This window comes from Anas platyrhynchos, chromosome 15 (assembly GCF_047663525.1).
Source record: "Anas platyrhynchos isolate ZD024472 breed Pekin duck chromosome 15, IASCAAS_PekinDuck_T2T, whole genome shotgun sequence".
Lineage (NCBI taxonomy): Eukaryota > Metazoa > Chordata > Aves > Anseriformes > Anatidae > Anas > Anas platyrhynchos.
In genome coordinates this window covers 12,976,577-12,995,444 of record NC_092601.1, presented here as the reverse complement: position 1 = coordinate 12,995,444, position 18,868 = coordinate 12,976,577, and positions in this window count along the sequence as shown.

Below are 18,868 nucleotides of genomic sequence, written 5' to 3'. Positions count from 1 at the left end.
CACCGCACGTGTTGGTGTGGTACCTGCTGCTGTCCCTGCCCCGCTTCTCCCAGCCGGCAATCCCATGGACATCACAGGCCGGACATCAGAGACTGGACAATGCCTCTTTCACACACAAAGGCCTCCAACATACAGCAAACGCCACACACATTCCTTTCTGCGGTCTCATCTAGCCCGTGCCTAGAATTTATTCAAACTGTATTCCAGTTTAAACTCTGCTACATCTATAAATATCTGCTAGAGGCAGGCAGACAACTACTTTTATGTTCTTACGGCCTTTTTTCTCTAGCTCGGTGCATGTAGAATATCATCATAGATGTTCCTATTTCTCTTTTTCCCAGCTGTAAATATTTGGTTCCATTTTCACTGCATCTTATCCTTTATCTTTAATATCATATAAATAGAAACCTGTGCAGTTTCTCCATTTACAAATACATCAAGATTAATTTGCATGCTGAAAGCTTAAATCAAATGTTTTAAACCGGACATGGATAAAACAGTAATCCACTGCTGGGCTAAATTCCAAACAAGTAAATAAAATAGATTTGATATCAGAAGCAATAAACAATGGCAACGCCAATTGCTCATTACAATTCCCGCTCTGCAAACACAACTGCCAAATACTTTAATAAAAGCAGTGAAAATAAAAACAAAAATCCCTAGCCCCCAAACTATCATTCCTCTTCAAGCTTTCCTTCTTGCTTTGGGCACGTTGGTGTGTGTTCCCCAAATTCTTGGAGGTCCAAAGCACTTAGGAGTCGGTATCCTGAAATCAGCCTGCGTGATGGGAAGGGAAGCAGAGCATTCCCGTGTCATTTCTAATTCACCTGTAAGACAGCAAAATGCTGTAGCTCACTCTTTTTCTGAGCTGCCAATGGTGTTGCTTTTCAAGTTGCAGCTGCACCTGCCGCAAACACCCACCTTGGTGGGGACAGACCAGGAGATTGCGGGTGCTGCCCCCAGCAAGCTGCCACCAGCCCAAGTCCCAGTGAGTCACGCACAGCCCCGCGGCTGAGTCACGGCTCCTCCTCTGCTCGCTTCCAAGATTCGAGGGAGGCGATCCACTCTCTCGAGCAGTAATTATGCCTCCCGGAAAACAGAGAGGCTCAGTATTGCCAGTCTGTAGTATTCAAATATGATGAGTCAGCCACCCTGAAGTTGTGTGGCTGGCTTTAAAAGTCACGTAGTTTTAAAAATATTAAGTTTGTGGGGTATGTTTTTTTTTACTCATTTTGTGATCGTTATTTTTAGCCCTTCTGTGCAAGCTGGTTTAAAAGCGTGCTTTTCTCTTCCACCTCCTCTCTTCTCCACTTTCCTGTGAAATGAAAAGCGAGATTCTCACGTATTGACTTGAATTCACACTTCAGAAAAGACACCAGGCAGGTCCAGACCATGTGAAGTGGCACCAGTGGGAGCAAAGGGTGACCTTCCACGGACCAACAGACGTGGGTCAAGCTAGGACAACAAAAAGCCTCTCTGAGTGTAACGTCTTTTGTCCTTCACCCCTCTCAACACTGTGCTGAAAGAACGCTGTTTGGCTACAATAGCAGGGAGTATATATCTGCCTGTAACAAAGTAGTGCACAGGACGTGAGAATTTATTTCAAGCCCTTGGAAGCTGGAACACACACAGGGCAATGGCTCGCATGTCAGTCTGAGATCTCGCTCAGATCTCAGGGCTTGCACATGTGCTATTGAAGTTTTCAGCCTCAAGCCCCCCACCACTGAGCTTCCTGCATAGGATGGCCACTGTTCATCCAAAACACATCAAAACAAGTCGCCAGCAGAAGCCCTCCAGCTTGCGGCACCGAGCGATGCTGTCACACTGCAGTCAGCCCAGCGGAGATCAGGATCGGCTCCACTCCCACGTCCAAGCCGCCCAGACACAGAGCCGTGCGGCTCGGCCGTGCCAGCTCCTCTCTGCAGCATGGCTAGGGCCGAGTGGCCAGATGGGATTTTTGGCCTTGACTTGGTCTCCAGCATCCTGAGACCAGACCTGAATATTATACATCATGGAGGGGGAAGCTGGGAGCTTATAAGCGCAAGGGGAACGCACACCTGAACGAGTGTCCCTGAGGTAGGTGAGTGCCTTTCCCGGTGCCTGCCTTTAGGGCTTCTCTCCTTGAAGCCATGCATGCGGCACCTCGTAGCCTGGCAATGAAAATCCCTCCCCTTGCCGCTCTGCATTATCTCCCTGCATGGCAGAGCTCAGAGCAAACCCACACTGCCCAGGGCTCCGTGAATGCCGTAAGCCTTGATCTCCTCATGCACAAGGCCGACACTTGTGTCAGGGAGGCTGCACATGGGGGGAGGATCCGTCCCTGCTGCCTGCAGCACTGGGACACGTGCGGTATCTGGGAAATGGGGCTGCAGCATGGCATGGGGAAATAAAGGCACATGTGAGTATACAAAGGGGGGAGAGATATGTTGATGTTGTTCAATTAAAAAGGAAGAAATCCAGTATTCTCTTGATGTCACGCTTGTTTTGCTTTTTAAATAAAGCCAGCAGCTAGAAAACCTAGCTCTTTTTCTTTCTGCAAGCTCCTGCCGGTATCCTGAAGCATTTTGTCCTGAGGTCCTGTTGTTACCTAACCTTTGTTCAGCTTGGCTTGCAGGTGTTAAAACAAACAGCACGTACAAGGGCTATGCAAGCTGCTCAGCAGCAGTGTCTTTTCTTCCCTTCCCTTTCCTAGCTTTCTTTTCCTACAAGAAGGGTATGAAGAAGCACACCAGGAGGTTGTCCTGTTCCACAGCCACTTCTTGGAAGGAGGAGGCAGTGCCTTTGACTATGACACCATTTCCCTACTCAAAAGGAAATTCTGCACCAGCTGGCAGACGCATGCAGCTCTGTGTGTCATTATTGGGATTGCAAACCCGCATATTCTTCCCGGAGTTTTACCCCCAGGTTTATGTCTCCAGCTTGTTCCTCCTAAAGTTTTGGAGTTCTTCCAGTACTAGTGGAAAAAGAAAACGTATAAATAGAAAGCCACATAAATAGCAATCCAGGGAAATCATATAAATATGAAGGAAAGGCTTGCCACAGCACTCTGTATACCTTCACACTGCCACAGAGGAACCCAGCATCAGCACATGGTTATACAACTAACAAACAGCCAAGCCAGACCACTCCATAGAAAAGCAAAACGTTACACACTTCTAAACAGTGTTTTTCCCACCAATGACATTTCTGAAGGAACAAACAGGAACAGCCTAACACTTCCAAGTGCTTAACACTTCGTAACAATGACTTCATAAAAAAAAAAAAAATCAAGTTGCAATATGAATATCAAAGACACAGCCAGCAGCTCTCCCAACTGGACCCGCAGTCATCTCATCATACCAGGGCACATCTGTGACTAAGCTGTCACGAACAAGATGTTCTCAAATCCACAAGAAGAAAACTTGACAATAGGGCAGCCATTAAACCTGCTTGCTGAGCTGTAATGTGCTGTCTGAAAACTAGCACTGTTCTATTGTGTTCAGCCTCCACTGACTCACACACTCCAGTATTAGATAACAAAGGCCTTGCTGGCAATTTTTAGCCCATCTCTCCGGGGCATTATCTTGCCGCCAGAAGGTTACCAGAGATCCCAAGTGTCCAACTTTCTCCCATCAATGTCAAAAAAAGTCTTTTGAGACTTTTCCTCCCTGCAGGGAATCCTTTGCATCCTCATCCTAGAAACCCTTGCATGTATTTTGCAGCAGTGGCAGTGGAAAAACAGCACTGAAATGCTACAGTTTATCATTTTTAGCATGTCCACCATGTCCTACACAATCTAGCTGCACGCAGGCTCCACACCCATCACTGCTGGTACCTCCTGTAAGCAAGCTAAACAAGCAGATTTGTTTCCAAGACTATAAAACTCTTACCTTTGATGATCCCTCCCAACACCCACCCTGCCTACCACAGAAGCCTAGTCTAGGTTGTGACATCTGGAAACAGAGAGGAAAAAAGCATTTCCCAGTTGGTGGTGGTGTTGCTTCCTTTTTCCCCAGGAGGCTGCATGAGAGGGGGCAGTTCTAGCTAGCTCCCTTGCTTCCCCATGGGAACAAGACAAGCTGAGCTAAATCAAGCGTTTCTTTGGTGCAGTCCTGCTTATTTAACAAAAAATAAATAAATACATAGGGAAAGAGGGAGGCTGTATGTACAACCCTGCTTCCTCAACACACAATACAAACACAGAAATTCCTTTACTGCTCACAAATCCAAGGCTGCCTCCCCAGCAAGTGCTATTCCTGTTAGCAGCTCTGGCTCTTTGCTTTCTCCCCAGCTAAGCACTGCCTCTCTCCCTTTTTGCAGTGTTTTTGCTTCTCAAAAACATGGAGAAGCAGCACCCAGCCCAAACAGAGCTTGCCATTAACGTGCAGCAAAACCCTCGTCCACTCAGCACGTTTGCTCCTTGCCTTGGTACCAGTTTGCTATTTTTCCATCAGCAAACAAAGAGGAGCACTTAATTGCCCTTTCTGTTCATCATAAATGAAAGAGGTTAATACACCCATCAGCTTCAACCAGTACAACAGCGACCACTAATACCTTCAGGCACAGCAATGTTAATTGCTATTAAGTTTTCCATTTGGAAAGCATTAATGCCACAATAACCAACGACTTTTTAGTGAGCAATGCTTCAGTCCCACAAGACTTACACAGGGGCATAAACTTCTACAGCAGTGATGCACATACGCAAGGTTTTCCAAGGACCTGGACACAGCACAGCAGAAGTGATGCAGTGGTACGAGCAGAACAATACCATACAGTTGATGCTGCATGAGATTTCATAATTATAATCCAAATGTCAGTTGACTACTTGGCTTTGTACGTGACACTTAGAAGATGAGATATTCAGAAACATGCAATTTGTTTTTCTGGGGAAAATATGCCACAAAATCTGCACATGATAATTTCAAGTTTAAAAAAATGCATAAACTTTTGCTGCTTTTCCAATAAATGCATACAAAATAAATCAATGTAGCTGCATAGTTTATGCAGGCAATAAAATAAACACTGCTTAGCATTTGGGGCAATAATATATGACACAAAATAAATCCAAGTACTATAGAATCCTACAGCATATAAATCATAACAAAAGCTTATAGCCTGAAACCTGCGAGCAACTTCTGAACCCAAAGGTAAGATTCCTCATATACCAGGATGGAAACACAATGAGGATTTTTGCCATTATTGCCAGTTTTGCTTGTCCTTTTAAGCAATTAAGGATTCTTGGATCTCCAGGCCTATGCTCACACGTGCACGTACCTAATTACCTTGCCTTTGATGTCCAGAGGGCCGCCTACGCGTGCCTGCGCACTCTGGCATGTTCCCAGCTGAAGGTAGGCAGCCAGCAGCCTCTCTCCTGTGTGCAAACCCCTGGTACGTGGCCAGTCCATTTGTTCCCATCCAGCTAGCAAAAGGAAAGCCAGATTTTTCAGGCCTGAGCTTCTCACCTGTCATAGCTTTGGGTAAGGAACCACTCTGTGTCTGCATTCCTAAGCAGCAGCTCAAACCAGGAAATCCCTCAGCCAGCTCTCAGGACACAGCATGCCCCACAGTAACAGCAGACTGATCCTCCACCCACGCTCCACATACAGCAGGTCAGGTATAAAGTGCTTCAAAAGGCTGGTGGCAGAATGTAGTTGGGTTCAAGTTCTGGTCCCAGTCAGACTTGGAAATCAGTCTGGGACTGCAGCGGGGAAGCAATGGAGTAACGCAGACCAGAATCTGGTCTGATGGTAGCCTCTGGGCTTGTTTCGCCATTACATCCTGCTCGTGTCTTCATTTGTCTTAGTGAAATACAGGTGGAAAACACCACCATGCTGCAATTGTACCCTTTCTGGGCAAAATTACCAAGCAAAGAAAAAGTCCCAGCTCTCTAAATCTCTCACTTCCACAAATCCATCCACTCTCCTTTGTCCCCCTTTTCTCTTTTAAAGAAAAAAAAAAAAAAAAGCTTAAAAAAATACATAAAACTGTAGCAATCAAAAACCAAAGTGGCTGGAAAAATCGGAGCAGTAATGGGATAACCTTGGAAGAGCATGGGTGAGATATCTGGAACTCCACGTGGACAGGGCCCATTTTTAAATCCGTAAGAGAACTGAGTTTAATCTGCTGTCCCTGCCTCCGACCTCAGCCCTCACTGCTCTCAGTGACAGCCATGGCCAGGCAGTGTCACAAAGCCACAAAACATGAATCTGTGTTGATTTTTCCTCTCAATAGCATCCACATTCTCTCTGGGAAATGGCACATAAAGGCAAATGTAACCTCAATAATACATTATTTAGAAGTTAAGTAAGAGGCATCAACAACGAAGGCCCGAGTTCCAGCTGCCACAAATGAAAGGCACTATACACCTGCTGATTTGCATCAGTCTGGCTCTAAGCAGTTAGCCACAATAACACCTTTATAAATATTTTTAATTGACTAGACCTATAATTTGTATTCTAGCTTCATATATACACATATATATGCCTTTATTTGTTTTTCCTTAACTACTGCCACTTATCTGAAATGGGCTCCCCAGATTTATTGTGTAAAACATTTTTATTAAAAAGAAATTTGAAAGCCAAAGCCTCGCTTGGGTTCATTTGTCAATGCAAAATAAAAATAAATCAGAGCTCAGCTATGATGGCAGTATTCATTTCAAGCAAGCCTCCTTTTAGCTCCAGGTTATATTCCATCTTTACGCTTGTGGCACAGCAACGTTGTCAGTTAAATCACTGGCCTCTGCATTGCCTTTTCTGAATTTTGTATGACTTTATGGCTGATTTCCTGAGCAGCTATAAGTCACTCTACCAACACAAGGAAAAAAAAAAAAAAGAGGTGTTTTGCTTTATCACGCATATCATTCATGGTTTATTTTTCTCCATTCAGTAGTTTACTTTAGGGGGAAAAACAACAAAAACTTAGAAAATGCCTCTCAGAGAAGACAATCTCTACTAACGCCTCTTCGTTTCTTCTTTTACAAGAGAGACATTAGTACTGTGTCATATTTAACAAAGCACTTTGTAAGCATTCATTAATCATGTAGTGCCCCTGAGAGGCACATTATGTAATGTTTAATCTGCTCAGCTGAGGCTGTAAGTACAAGAAACCGCTCAAAATTTTATCAGTTTGACAATAAGGAGAGATGTATTTTAAGCATGACCAGTGCAGTCGCTCTGCGCTCGGAGGGAGCCACCTCAGCCAGGTCCCTCCGTTACCAGCAAGCTCTCAGGGCAGGTTGTGTAACAGCCTGCCTGGGTTTGCAGAAAGGGTGCACTCGGTTTCCCAAAGCCACTGCAGATTTTTAACATGCAATTTCTGGGTGCCCAAGGGTTGATTTGCAACGCTGCTGACAGCTTTCCCCACCAGTTGAGTACTTCCTGATGCTGTGCCATGCGGTGGTTATCTCTGATAACAAACAGCCCTAAACTCTGCTGCAACCCTCTTATCCCTCCCCAGCCTTACACAGGATCAGCCAGACCTGACTTTCGCATCAGTGTCAGAGAAAGCTTTGGAGACAAATCCATCTTCAGAAAACATTACACGGGAAAAGAAAGCAGCAGTGAGCCTCAGACAGAAGCTTTGCATAGTGTCAAATGACAACCAACCATTTGCATCAATTGCTATTTTGTTGTAAAGAATTGGTACTGGATGTCCATCAGTGCTGACTCAGAAACGGACAAGCACCAGCATTCCATAATGCACGTTGTTTTCTGGAAAAGAAATTACTGTTTCCAGGCTTTCTCCCAGTTTTTCGTATTCTGCTTCCACCTCCCAGTGATCAATATTTCAGTTCCACTACACACACAAGTTTCTTGGCTACTTACATTTCCTCTATTGCCACGGATCACTACGCAGGCTTCAAAACCTCCATTTTAACCAGTGCCCTATTTCAGAACTTCTCACTTTGCAGAGTACAAAGCTTTCTTAAATATTCGTTTTGTAGGTACGGACCTGCTTCCCTGTATTGCTTTTATTATTAGCTGGTACATTCAGGCGAAGGCTGAACAATAGAATTAAGCTATCAAGACAACAGAGCTGTGTATTTAAAGCACACTGTCTGTCCTACCAGCCCCTTAAAAAAAAAAAAAAAGCGCAGCAGGTTCACACTTGTGAGTTACTTATAAGGGTTGCTGCAGCTCTCCTTCTTAAAAGGATCTATTTAAAAGTTGTATGACATCTATTTTCTCTCTGGGAATATCTTTGTAGTGTTTCATCTTTCCTTGCCATCAAAAAAAGAGCTGGCTATACTGCAACCCACTGGAGATTGCATATTCTCTGGCTCCCTAGCAGCTGCTGGCTGGTTTCACATTTCCTGACATCATTGAATCTAGTGCCTCTTTTTTTTTTTTATTTTTTTTAAACCATTATTCAATGAAAAGTTCAGGAAAATAGTTTAGTTTTTGCTAGGCTTCTTGAATTCTTATTGTTCATCCATCACTGCATGGATGCCTCGTAGCACGCACACAACATCAGGAGGTGATGGCAGTTAATAGGAGTGGGAAATGAGAACAGCTGAGCTCTAATCTTAGCCCTGACACCAGCACGCTGTAGCTACACCTTCTCTGGGGCAAGACCTCAGGGTTTGGGAAGTGTTTCTGCAGTGCCAAGGAACTAGATGATTATTTTGTTTAAAAAGAAAAAGAACTATAGCGGGGTGAGGGTTGCCTTAAAATAAAAAAGTCACAGGAACACTGGCAAAACATGAAATTGGAGTGTCCTCTTTTCAGGATGCATCATGTGAGGTCCTTGGGACCAGACATATCACAGAGCTGACTCACAATTACATCACCTTCTCAGGAAAAAAGCTGTAGCAATGTACGTATGTACCTCCACGCCGCATGACTGGCATCTATTCCTTTAGCATCGACAGCATTTGCCCACATTGTAGTTTAAGCTGCCTATTTAAATAATTTGTAATGAGTGTGGAACACAAGATGACTTAGGGAACGGAAGTTAGCCCATGTTTGAAGCAAGACATGATTCTTCAATGGCAAGCACATGCCCTGGTTCCAGGAGCCCCAGCAGTGTCATCAGCCATTCATTTCCATCATCAGTTTCTTTTGTTTGAGAACCCCTTTTTGTCTTCAGTGTGCTAGATAGCGAGTTTTTATAAATTGGAGCTCTGGGACCGGGGGATCTCTTTGGTCATGCTAGCAGTGACAGGGAATACAAATGTGTCAGCTTCCCAAGAACAATTCGGGTACAAGCAAAGGAAAATTTCCGCTGGTATGTCTGCTTATTCATTCCCTTTCTTCCCTCTCCCCCTCCCCTTTATTTTGTTGTTGTTTGCACAACAGAACGGAGCGCTGTTGAACAGAATGACATTATATAACATGCTACAATAAGCAGCCTGCAAAAGAAGTGCATCCTGGCTTTAAAAGATCACTTCCAAATTGTGCAAGATGTGGCAATGAATGTGCAGGAGTAAATTAGGCACTGGGAGAGAAAACCAACCTTCTTCAGTGATAAACTCAAATTACAAATATACCTTTCATCATTTCATTTGACATTTGTGTATACAAAAGCCTGATAGTAAACCCTCATGCAAAGCCTTCTATTAAGTACACCAGAAAATAGTATTTTGGGCTACAGATCAAAGGAGGAAGAAAAAAAAAAAAAAAGAAAAGAAAAAGAAAAAAAAAAAAAAAAAAACAGAAATAAATCAGCAACTAGGATGAGGAGAAACTAGCCCAATTCCCTAAAGCCTGCCTCATTTCAGCCTTCCTGGGAGAAGCAGGGACAAACTCCACTCCATGCTCTGGGAACCTGCTGAGCTCAGCAAGGCTCTTTGGGGATCAGCACTGCCCTATTTCGGGTGATATCGGTCACAGGTAAAACAGTGAAGTGCTGCCACAGGCGTGACAGGTTGGTCTGCAACACCAAAGGGAGTGAAAGACACCAGAAACATGGCTGAAGTCCACAGAACTGAAGGACAAACCCAGAGGACACCCTGCAGACCTGTGGGTCTCCTCCTGGGCAGCACCATGGGGCTGTTCGTGCTCACCCTGAATTTCTTCCCCCACAAGACAGTTTGCTTCTGCATTATGAATTAGCAATACATCAAAACCCTCCATGCATACTGAAGGTAGGCAGGTCCCCAGATGATCGAGAAAGCAGCAGACTGGTCCTCCTTGGAATTCATGCAGCTGAACAAGGGCTTTGTTGGAATGAGAAAACCTCAATCAGAGCAAATCTTTTCAGGATAAGCTTCCTCAGAGATGGTCAACAGGGCTCAGAGCTGTCAGACAAATTGCAGCCAGCAGGTAGCTGTGGTGATTATGGAGGGGGAAGAGGAAAGCCACCCTCACCATTTCTGGTTGCAGGTCTCACCTTTCCACCAGCCAGAAAAGGGGCTCGGTGACGCAGCTCTCCAACTCTACCTGCATTTCCACGGCATAACTACTGCCTCAGGCAAGGAGGGGCTGCAGGACACAGCTCTCATTTCAGCTTTGCATCAAATAATAGTGCTATTAAATTCCCATAGGTAAGCTGAGGTTCAAATACCCTAGAACAGAGGAGAACCTCTCCACCATTCTGTGATTTTGAGTCATTTTGAGGAAATTCCTTTCCTTTGGTCTGCTCCCAGCCACAGGCAGCTTATACAGCCGATGGGTCTGGCAGTGAGGTCTACAGCCCAAGTCCTGCTGAAGCCATTGCAGAGGATCCAGCGTGGAGTTCCCATCAGATTTCTCCCACCCAAGGTTCATTTCCCCCATCTTCCCAATCTTAGCAAGCAGCAGAAATCCCCCCCCAGGGCAGAGAGCAGTGCCCCACGGAGATGTGCAGTGGCCACTCAGCAGCCCATGGGTGGGCAGTGGCACTCCTTGCAGGGTAAGGAGCAGCGCAGTAGGGGATGCCCCAATTCCCCCTTCAGTATTCAGCTTTCTCGCTGTCATCAGCCACTTGCTCGTCCACCCCCAAGCCTCCATTCCCACCCTCCTGCCCTAATTAGCAATGCTGCACATGGAGCACACCACATCGGTAATGGCTTAAACCTCAAAAGGCAACATTTTAATTACAACTGCGTTAGAACAGAATTCGTTGTCTAATCAAGCTTAAATTAAATGCATATTTAGCGATTTTCATGCTAGCATTCCCAGAAATGTGATACTTGCACAATGAATTATTTATTTTGCATAGCTCTCTAGTATTTTTAAGAACAGAAACAGCAAACCAGCACTCCAGGAAGGTAGGTAAATGAATTAACAACATTTTTCCAACTGGTTTCCGTGGACTTAGACCTCTTACAATAACATGAATTAAAGAGCAATCAAAACCTGCCAGCAAAATCACAATGTACATTTCCAGGATAAACAAGCACGGAAGGGTACTTTATTAACAACCACCTACAGTAATATTTACTCTGTTTGCAAGGTTGGAGCTCCAGAGGCAGACTTGCTTCTGCAGCAGCTACAGTAGACAGGCCAAAAAGAGACCTTTTCCCTGTTTGTAGTGAGTTCAAAGCCCACGAAAGTCGCTGTCCACAGTTACAGAATGATACCAGTAGTAGCCAGACACTGCTCAATGCACCACAAGCTGCTTTCAAGGACTTTCACTCATCTCTCACTGACCAGTGCCCCCATCCAGCAACATGGTTCATCTGGAGCCCAGCAAAAACCAGGTGTATAAATCCCCTCAATTGCCAGTGATTTTTAGGATGGATGATCTGAAAGTTAATTAAGTTGGCCAAGAACTTTGGTTACCTAGGCCCAGGTCTGGCAAACTATTTACCAGAATGAACATGGCTGGAATTAACCAAGTGCTCTGGAATATGCACACAGACTGCACTTTGCCACACCAAGCCTTCACTGTACACCTCTGTGCAAACAAACCTCTGCCTGCCTTTGCTCCAGCTCAGCTGCCCAGTAAACCAGCATGATAGCACTTACTGGAGTGCCACAAAGCACAAGTAATATTGTCTAGCACTTCAGATCCCACAATAAAAAGTTATATGAGCACAAAATATTACAATAACAACACAGTATTATACCATAAAAGTAGTGTCATTAGAGTTATACATGGGAAATGTGAGTTAATGCTGTGTAGTTTTCCACCAAGTGCATGAACACTCACCCATTATAGACAAACTACCTGGTACAGGAATTGTCATCTTTTATAAGCAGTAGCCAAAATTTAAGAGAAGCAACAGGTTGAATTTCCTGCAACACCTGACGTTTGTACATTGGTTGCTTTTGATGAACAGTATCACAGGAAAGGAAAAAAATAAAATAAAAATCAATGTTATAAGGCTTTCACTGGAAATAGAATGATCTTATTTCAGTTATCCATCATAATCCCACTGCTACTGTGAAGAATGAGGGAGCAGAGAAACATGTAAAGGGGTCTTGGCAAAAGCACAAGGGGAAATTTTCTCCAGCCCCCTAAATCTCCAAAGCCCTGCTGAAGCTGGATAAGGTATGTTTTAATACTCAGATGTTGATGATAATCAAATTCCACCCTCTGCGACTGAAAGTCTGGGTCCAAAGATATATTTTCCGCTAACATACCAAACCATTAGTCAAATTCCACTGTTAATTATTTTTTAAACATTTTGAGTTGGTTTCAGATAAGAATGATTCAGATTTTGAAGATCTTCTCTTAAACAAAACCCACACATGGGCAGGACAGATGGTGTTATACACATAATACATCACTTATGGAGGGGTGGGGAGAGAGTGTAAATAAAATACCATGTCTTTGCATACTTTAGTAGATAAGAATAGGTTGCATCACTTGCTGTTAGTCACAAGTCCAACAAGGAGCCTTGAAGCTCCAGAGAACTCAAAGAGCTCACAAGGGTCTGGTGGTGGGACATTCCCAGGCACCTGTGGATTACACCTGGCTTGCTCCCTTTATGTTCCAAGCTTTTGGCAGACAGTTTCAGCCAAGTCACAGCAATAACCCATGGTTAAAATGCAACTGGCAGCTGAAAAGTGTCCAAGCACGCTGCAAAAATTGAGCACCCTCCCTAGTGCAACCCGGGACGCTTTTAGAAAGGCGCTTGGGTAGTAGTCTGGTGTAGATGAGGCACTGACACCTTCCCGAAGCCCTGAACATGCAACCTCCTGATCAACATTCAACCTTAGCTTTTCCTCCAGAGCCTCCAGGTCACACACAGACCAAACCCAGTACCTGAGAACTGGTGGTCTCACAGACTGGAGGGAGGTGTGAGACAGTAAATAGGACATGGATCACATTTGGATAATGGAGTAAAGATTCCATGCTCCCTGTAAATGGAAGCAGCTGAAATCACTTCCCATTTTCATTGTCAGAAACTAAATAATGTTGAAGACTACCTTTTTGAAGACTGATATGCATATTTTCCATTCAGCTTTGTCAGTTGTCTGAAAAAAATTAGCTACCCTAAGAGACCTTGTACCACAAAGAAGAAAGTGAGGCTATACCACCTCCCATGTGAATTTGGTTCTTCATAATTGGATAAGCTTCATCTGTTTTTCAAAATCTGCTTAAGGTTTGCAGATTTCTTAAAGGTAGTTCAAAAAATAGAAAATTATGTTGGTTCTGAGCAAGCATGCGCTGGGGCACAGGGTGGGAGGGAATTGACTTCATTATTCACAAACCAAGAGAGGTAGAAGACGGCTCGTGAAAAAGGGCTGCTCGCTAATGTAGTGTACTTGATCTTCTGGATGGTTGGTAAACACCTCAAGGAAATCTGGAATTTAATATTAAATAAGACTGCTACTTCCAAAGTAAATAATAGATAGCTCTCCTAATGCATCAGAAAACCCACTGCAATCTCTTGCAGCTGTGTCCTTTGACATGGGCAAACAACAAATACATTGGGACAATTTTCTCGAAGTGCACACCCACTACACCAGAGATCAGCACGACCCACAACATTTAAGTGGGGATTGCCCTACCAGACTTACTCATCAACCCAATTCCATTCCATTTTTAAGGAACAGAGAACCCAGAGGGAATGTGACTGAGATAGCAGTGAGATGCACCACCTCCATCAGCTGTAAAGTCAGATTGACACCTGCAGCATTAGAACTAGTATTAAAATAAACATTGAATGAAAGTTTAAAACGCTCCCTCTCCATGCTGGAAAATTGAATTGTCTACTTGTTCCCTAAATAAAGTCTGTGCAGAGCAGTTTTTGAGAGAGATCTGCCATTTGCTTGTCCAAAGAAGAATGATTTTAGCAATAGTTGTACGCTGCTGTGCAGTAGAAGTGCTACATACAACATTTCTCTCAACTTACTAGTTAAAATTGAAATTACTCCCCGAAGTAGCATGTTTTTCCCTGTGAATATGGACTACAGACTACTCTGCTACTTTTTTTCTTGTTTTTGTTTTGTTTGTTTTGGTGTTTGTTTTTTTTGTTTTTGAATAATTTCAACTCCTGCAGCTTGATTGAGTTAGGAAGTTCCAGTATCCTTGACCGGAACAGCTGTGGCAGCTAAAGCCAGTGCAGATGCCACCAAAATCACGTGCACATTACCTTCAAGTGAATTCAAATGTCTGTGTCGGGTTTCCTTACCTAGGCAGTATTTTGGGGGACGTTAGCTGTCACTGGCCTAACAGAGCTCCACCCTGCATGTTCACACATCTTAGCAAGGTCCTTAGGAGAGGCTCGCTCGCCCTTACCTTCGCAAGACTGTTCGTTACATATCTGCATTTCCACGAAACCACACTGTGCTGATGAATCATTTTGTTGGACTGCTAAGACAGAGGCAGTCGCATCCCATGACAGAGGGTGATGCAAGTCACTTGGCAATGAACCTAATCTCCTTACTGCTGAAGGGACAGAGGGAGCAAAGCGCTGAAGCTTTTGAAATGTAATTAACAACATGTGTTATCTTCCAAATGACTGCATGATCTCAGAACGGTTCTGGGAGCATTTAAAGTAAGTTGTGCCCTATATAAGCAAGACAAAACTACAAACCTGAGAAGTATTAAAGAGGTGCAGTCTAACTAAAGTCAATTTGCCTGGATTAATTAGTGTACTGTTAGATATTTGTTTGTAAAGCTCCACAGATATGAGACATGTCCAGTACTGAGTATAATTCATTCAGTTACTGCCAAGACCAATCCCCAAATGCTCAACCAGGACTAGGGCTCAACGGACACGTGATTAAATAAAAGCCTCAAGTTTACCCAAATTAAAAAATGAGTTTCTAGGTGGGAAGAGGCGTCAGATAATGGGCAAATGCTGAAAAACTTAAAGAAAGAAACCCTATAAAATCCTAGTATGTCAAATCTGTACACTTGCATTTAAACCTGAACTTGTGATTTCCTTAGAGTACCTAATGCTAAGAACATGCACACAAAAAACGTATGTAAACCAGAAGCATTCACAGTTTTGAACAGCTTTCTCAACAGCTGCTGAAAGGCATTGCTGAGGGATCCATACCAGGACCACAGTCCATCAGACACAGATTTCTCGGTTTCACATATGGCTTCTCTCATATAGCAGTTTGTTCCATAAGGAGCATAGGAAGGGATTGGCATGTATCAGACCATGTGCTACAGCAAAATCATTTCTCCCCATAAATCTAATTATTTTACTAGGATTCCAACTTGTACTTCATTGCACAAAAACAAACAAGCAAGGGCATGATTGCCACCACTGCAATGCCATTTCTGAGCAGACAAGACATGGACACTACCCCTGACCACTATCATCCTCATTGCTTTAGTCCTGACTGTTTATTAAAACAGCAGAAAATGTTTTACTCGTGTTCATAATGAGTGCTGCTGGCTAAGCAACTGCACTATGTATGCCAGTGTTCAATGACAGCCCAGTTGGCAGAGCGTAAGAAGGAAACGAGCTCAGAAGTGTTTCCAAGGGGCTCCATTTTGCAGGGGAATGAGCTCCTTCGATATACCCTTAACCTGGGTTCTTTTATGAAAAAGAGACAACGGAAAGGGCTGGATTAAGTCAGAATAAAGAAAATTCAGCATACAAGAAGCAAAACTACAACCATAATTACCTGCCTTGAAACTCCCTAGGTGCAGGATGCCTCTCAGAGCACAGAGGAAGATGACAATGCTTTAGGTGTTGTGCTCCAGAAGTCCCAAAGCAGCTAACACGGCCTCTCTGGGATTCCACAGGAAAGAAAAAAAAAAAAAAAAAAAAAAGGACTAACACTTAATTATCATTCCAGATCACATTGGCACTTGGCAGACTAAAAACTTGCAGAGGTTAGTGCAAATTTCTGTGCAGGATGCAAAAACAGAAACCAAAGGGTTTTTCGTCTAATTGAATGAGTGAGCAAGAGGATGGTTGCACCTGCCCTACGGGCAACAATTCAGAGACCGTCCAGCTTGCACTTCAGACTGGGAGACTGATAAATGCAAAGACATTTGGAAATTTGCTAGCACAGTCCACAGTACATTTGCAAAATCTATCGCAAGGTATGCACAACAGCAGAGATTGGTGTCAAAGACCTCTCCTCCTTGTGCTTTAAGATCCTGCTCCCTTAGCCCTGGAGAGTCACACTCCTGCCCATTCCTTCAGATATTTCCAAGCAGCAGCACCTCGGGCAGAAAGGACCACACCACCTCGCTACACTTTAATTCTCCACCCAGCTCCTAACAAATTCCTGCACACCGTGCCCTGCCTTCCAGCCCTTTCAACAAGACCTTTTATTCAATTTTCACAGAGAAGCTGGGACACAAGCTAATCAATACCATGTGCAGGGTAAAAGTGCGCAGATACATTTTTCTTCTTAATCAATTTTGCACACACTCCTCCCTACAACCTTCAGCTCTCTGGGAAGAAGCCTCAGTTCTGCACTAAGCAGTGTCCTGGGGGATACAAAAGCCTACAGCTGATGCACAAGAGCTGATCCGTATCACCTCCTGAAGGCAGCGTAGACGCTTCCGAGCCTTGACGGCAGCGAGCAGTTGGGAGGATGTCACAGGAGAGTAGTGGGGTGGGGGCATCAAACAGACCAAAACAAACAAAAAAAAAAAAATAAAAATGAACAAAACTTAGCATTGAGGGTTTACCCCACAACAAGGTGACCATCTCTGAACATGAAGCCTGGGCAACACCCAAGGAAGGGAAAGCAAAGGTTTGCGTCACCAGGATGACAGGGGATGCTACAGGCTGTCCTGCAATGGGCAAGTTTCCAGGAAAGCCCAAGCACCCTCCTGGGAGAAAACATCTTTTCCATGCATTTCAATAGCAGGCCAGACATCCTGCTGGCCTCTCATGGCATCAGCCCGGTGGCCTGCCATAACCTCAGCGTGCCCTTAAAGCAACATTCCCAGCTTCCCAAAATAGAGCATGTGAACAGATGTTTTGGAGAAAAGAAAGCAAACATCTGTCCTGCTGGAAACACAAATCCTCCACACCCAGCCCTGCCATCCTGCAGCTTGGCACCGACCCACCCTCAAGTCCTGCAGCGCGGGGGCAGGCACAGGGAAGAGCACAGTTCCCACATCACAGCCACCAGCATCACGCTGGATTTGAAGTGATGCACAGCACCTGGAACAGCCCAGTATCTCTAATGCAAACCCAAGCTGGCATCCATAGGATCTAAGCAAAGAGGCTCAGGTCAGCTAGATGCCTTCACAGTGTTTATTAAAAGCAGTTTTGGACATAGGAGATGAGCTGCTTGGTCGCATGATGGAGCATGCATGGGGACCACACGTGTACGTGTGGTTCTGCTCAGTTGCTAGCACCATGCAGTAACGCTGAACAAATGCAAAAAGTCATGGGAGCGCCGGGAGGAAAATCCTGGCTGCTACTTTAATTGAAAGTCCGCTTGTTTGCTATGCTCTCTGCCGGCAGCTCCAGCACTTTAAATAAAACATGACCAGTAATTTATTTAGCACACAAGTTTTTGAAACGTTCCTTTGCACTGCTCTAACTAATTTATGCCACAGAAGATTAACCCTGATTTTGCTCCATGTCTGTGCACTTGGAGCAACTTGGTGCAAGATCCACAGATCCATGTTAAGCGTTCTAAAATCCAACACTGGGCATTTTTAGTGCTACTCGAGCCCCAGGTTTTCAGAAAAAAATATGACCCAACCAACAATCCACTCCCTCCCTCCTAAGATTCAGTTTTACTCTTGTCTCTCCTTTTTCTTCAGGAACATCCAATCTGTTATTTGTTCTACACGTTATGGGGCTGATCAGATGATACGTGGACACCTCTGAGCAGTCAGTACGGCTCCAGCTGCAAGTCTGAAATAAGGTGAAAGACTTTATAATGAAGAATTTACATGTGTGCAGACACCGAGCACACACCAGTGTAGGGTGGTTATCACGCTAGAGGACAAGCTTGCTGCAGTTACCTTGAAACATTGCCATGAAGCTCGGGACAGCTCTGGGGTTAGGTTTTGCACTGCCAGAGCGGTGTCAAAATCTACACTGAAGCTCAGTTTCAGTCAGTCCCTCTTCTCATGTGCTGGGAAGTGGGTGCCTATTTGTTTATGCACAATTATGTGCGTGTATACAAGTAAACATGGGTAAAATGTGTTCCTATACAACTATACACATACAATGTTTGTGTACACAAGTTACTTTCACAGACAAACAGACATAAGGGGAAAGAAGTGTATTGTTTATATAGCTATTAAATATTTATCTGTATCTCTGAAATGCAATCTGAAGGGGAATGCTAAGAGCTGGTTGTTGGATTTGTGTTGTTCTAGCATGCTTAATAGAAATCTTAGAAGTAGGTTGTAAACAAAATGAAAACAGCAATTCATAAAATGATAAACAATAACATGAGTAAAAGTCAAAACTGCCACGGAGAAAAGATCTTCAAGATTTAGCTCCCCCTCTCACCTCTCCTGTCGATGCAGACCATGTTATTCATGCCAAGAAAACAAACTTTCTAAATACTTCAGTTTTAGGCAGAGCTTCTACTGGGCGGAGAACTATAAAGACCTGAGCAGCAATAAATCC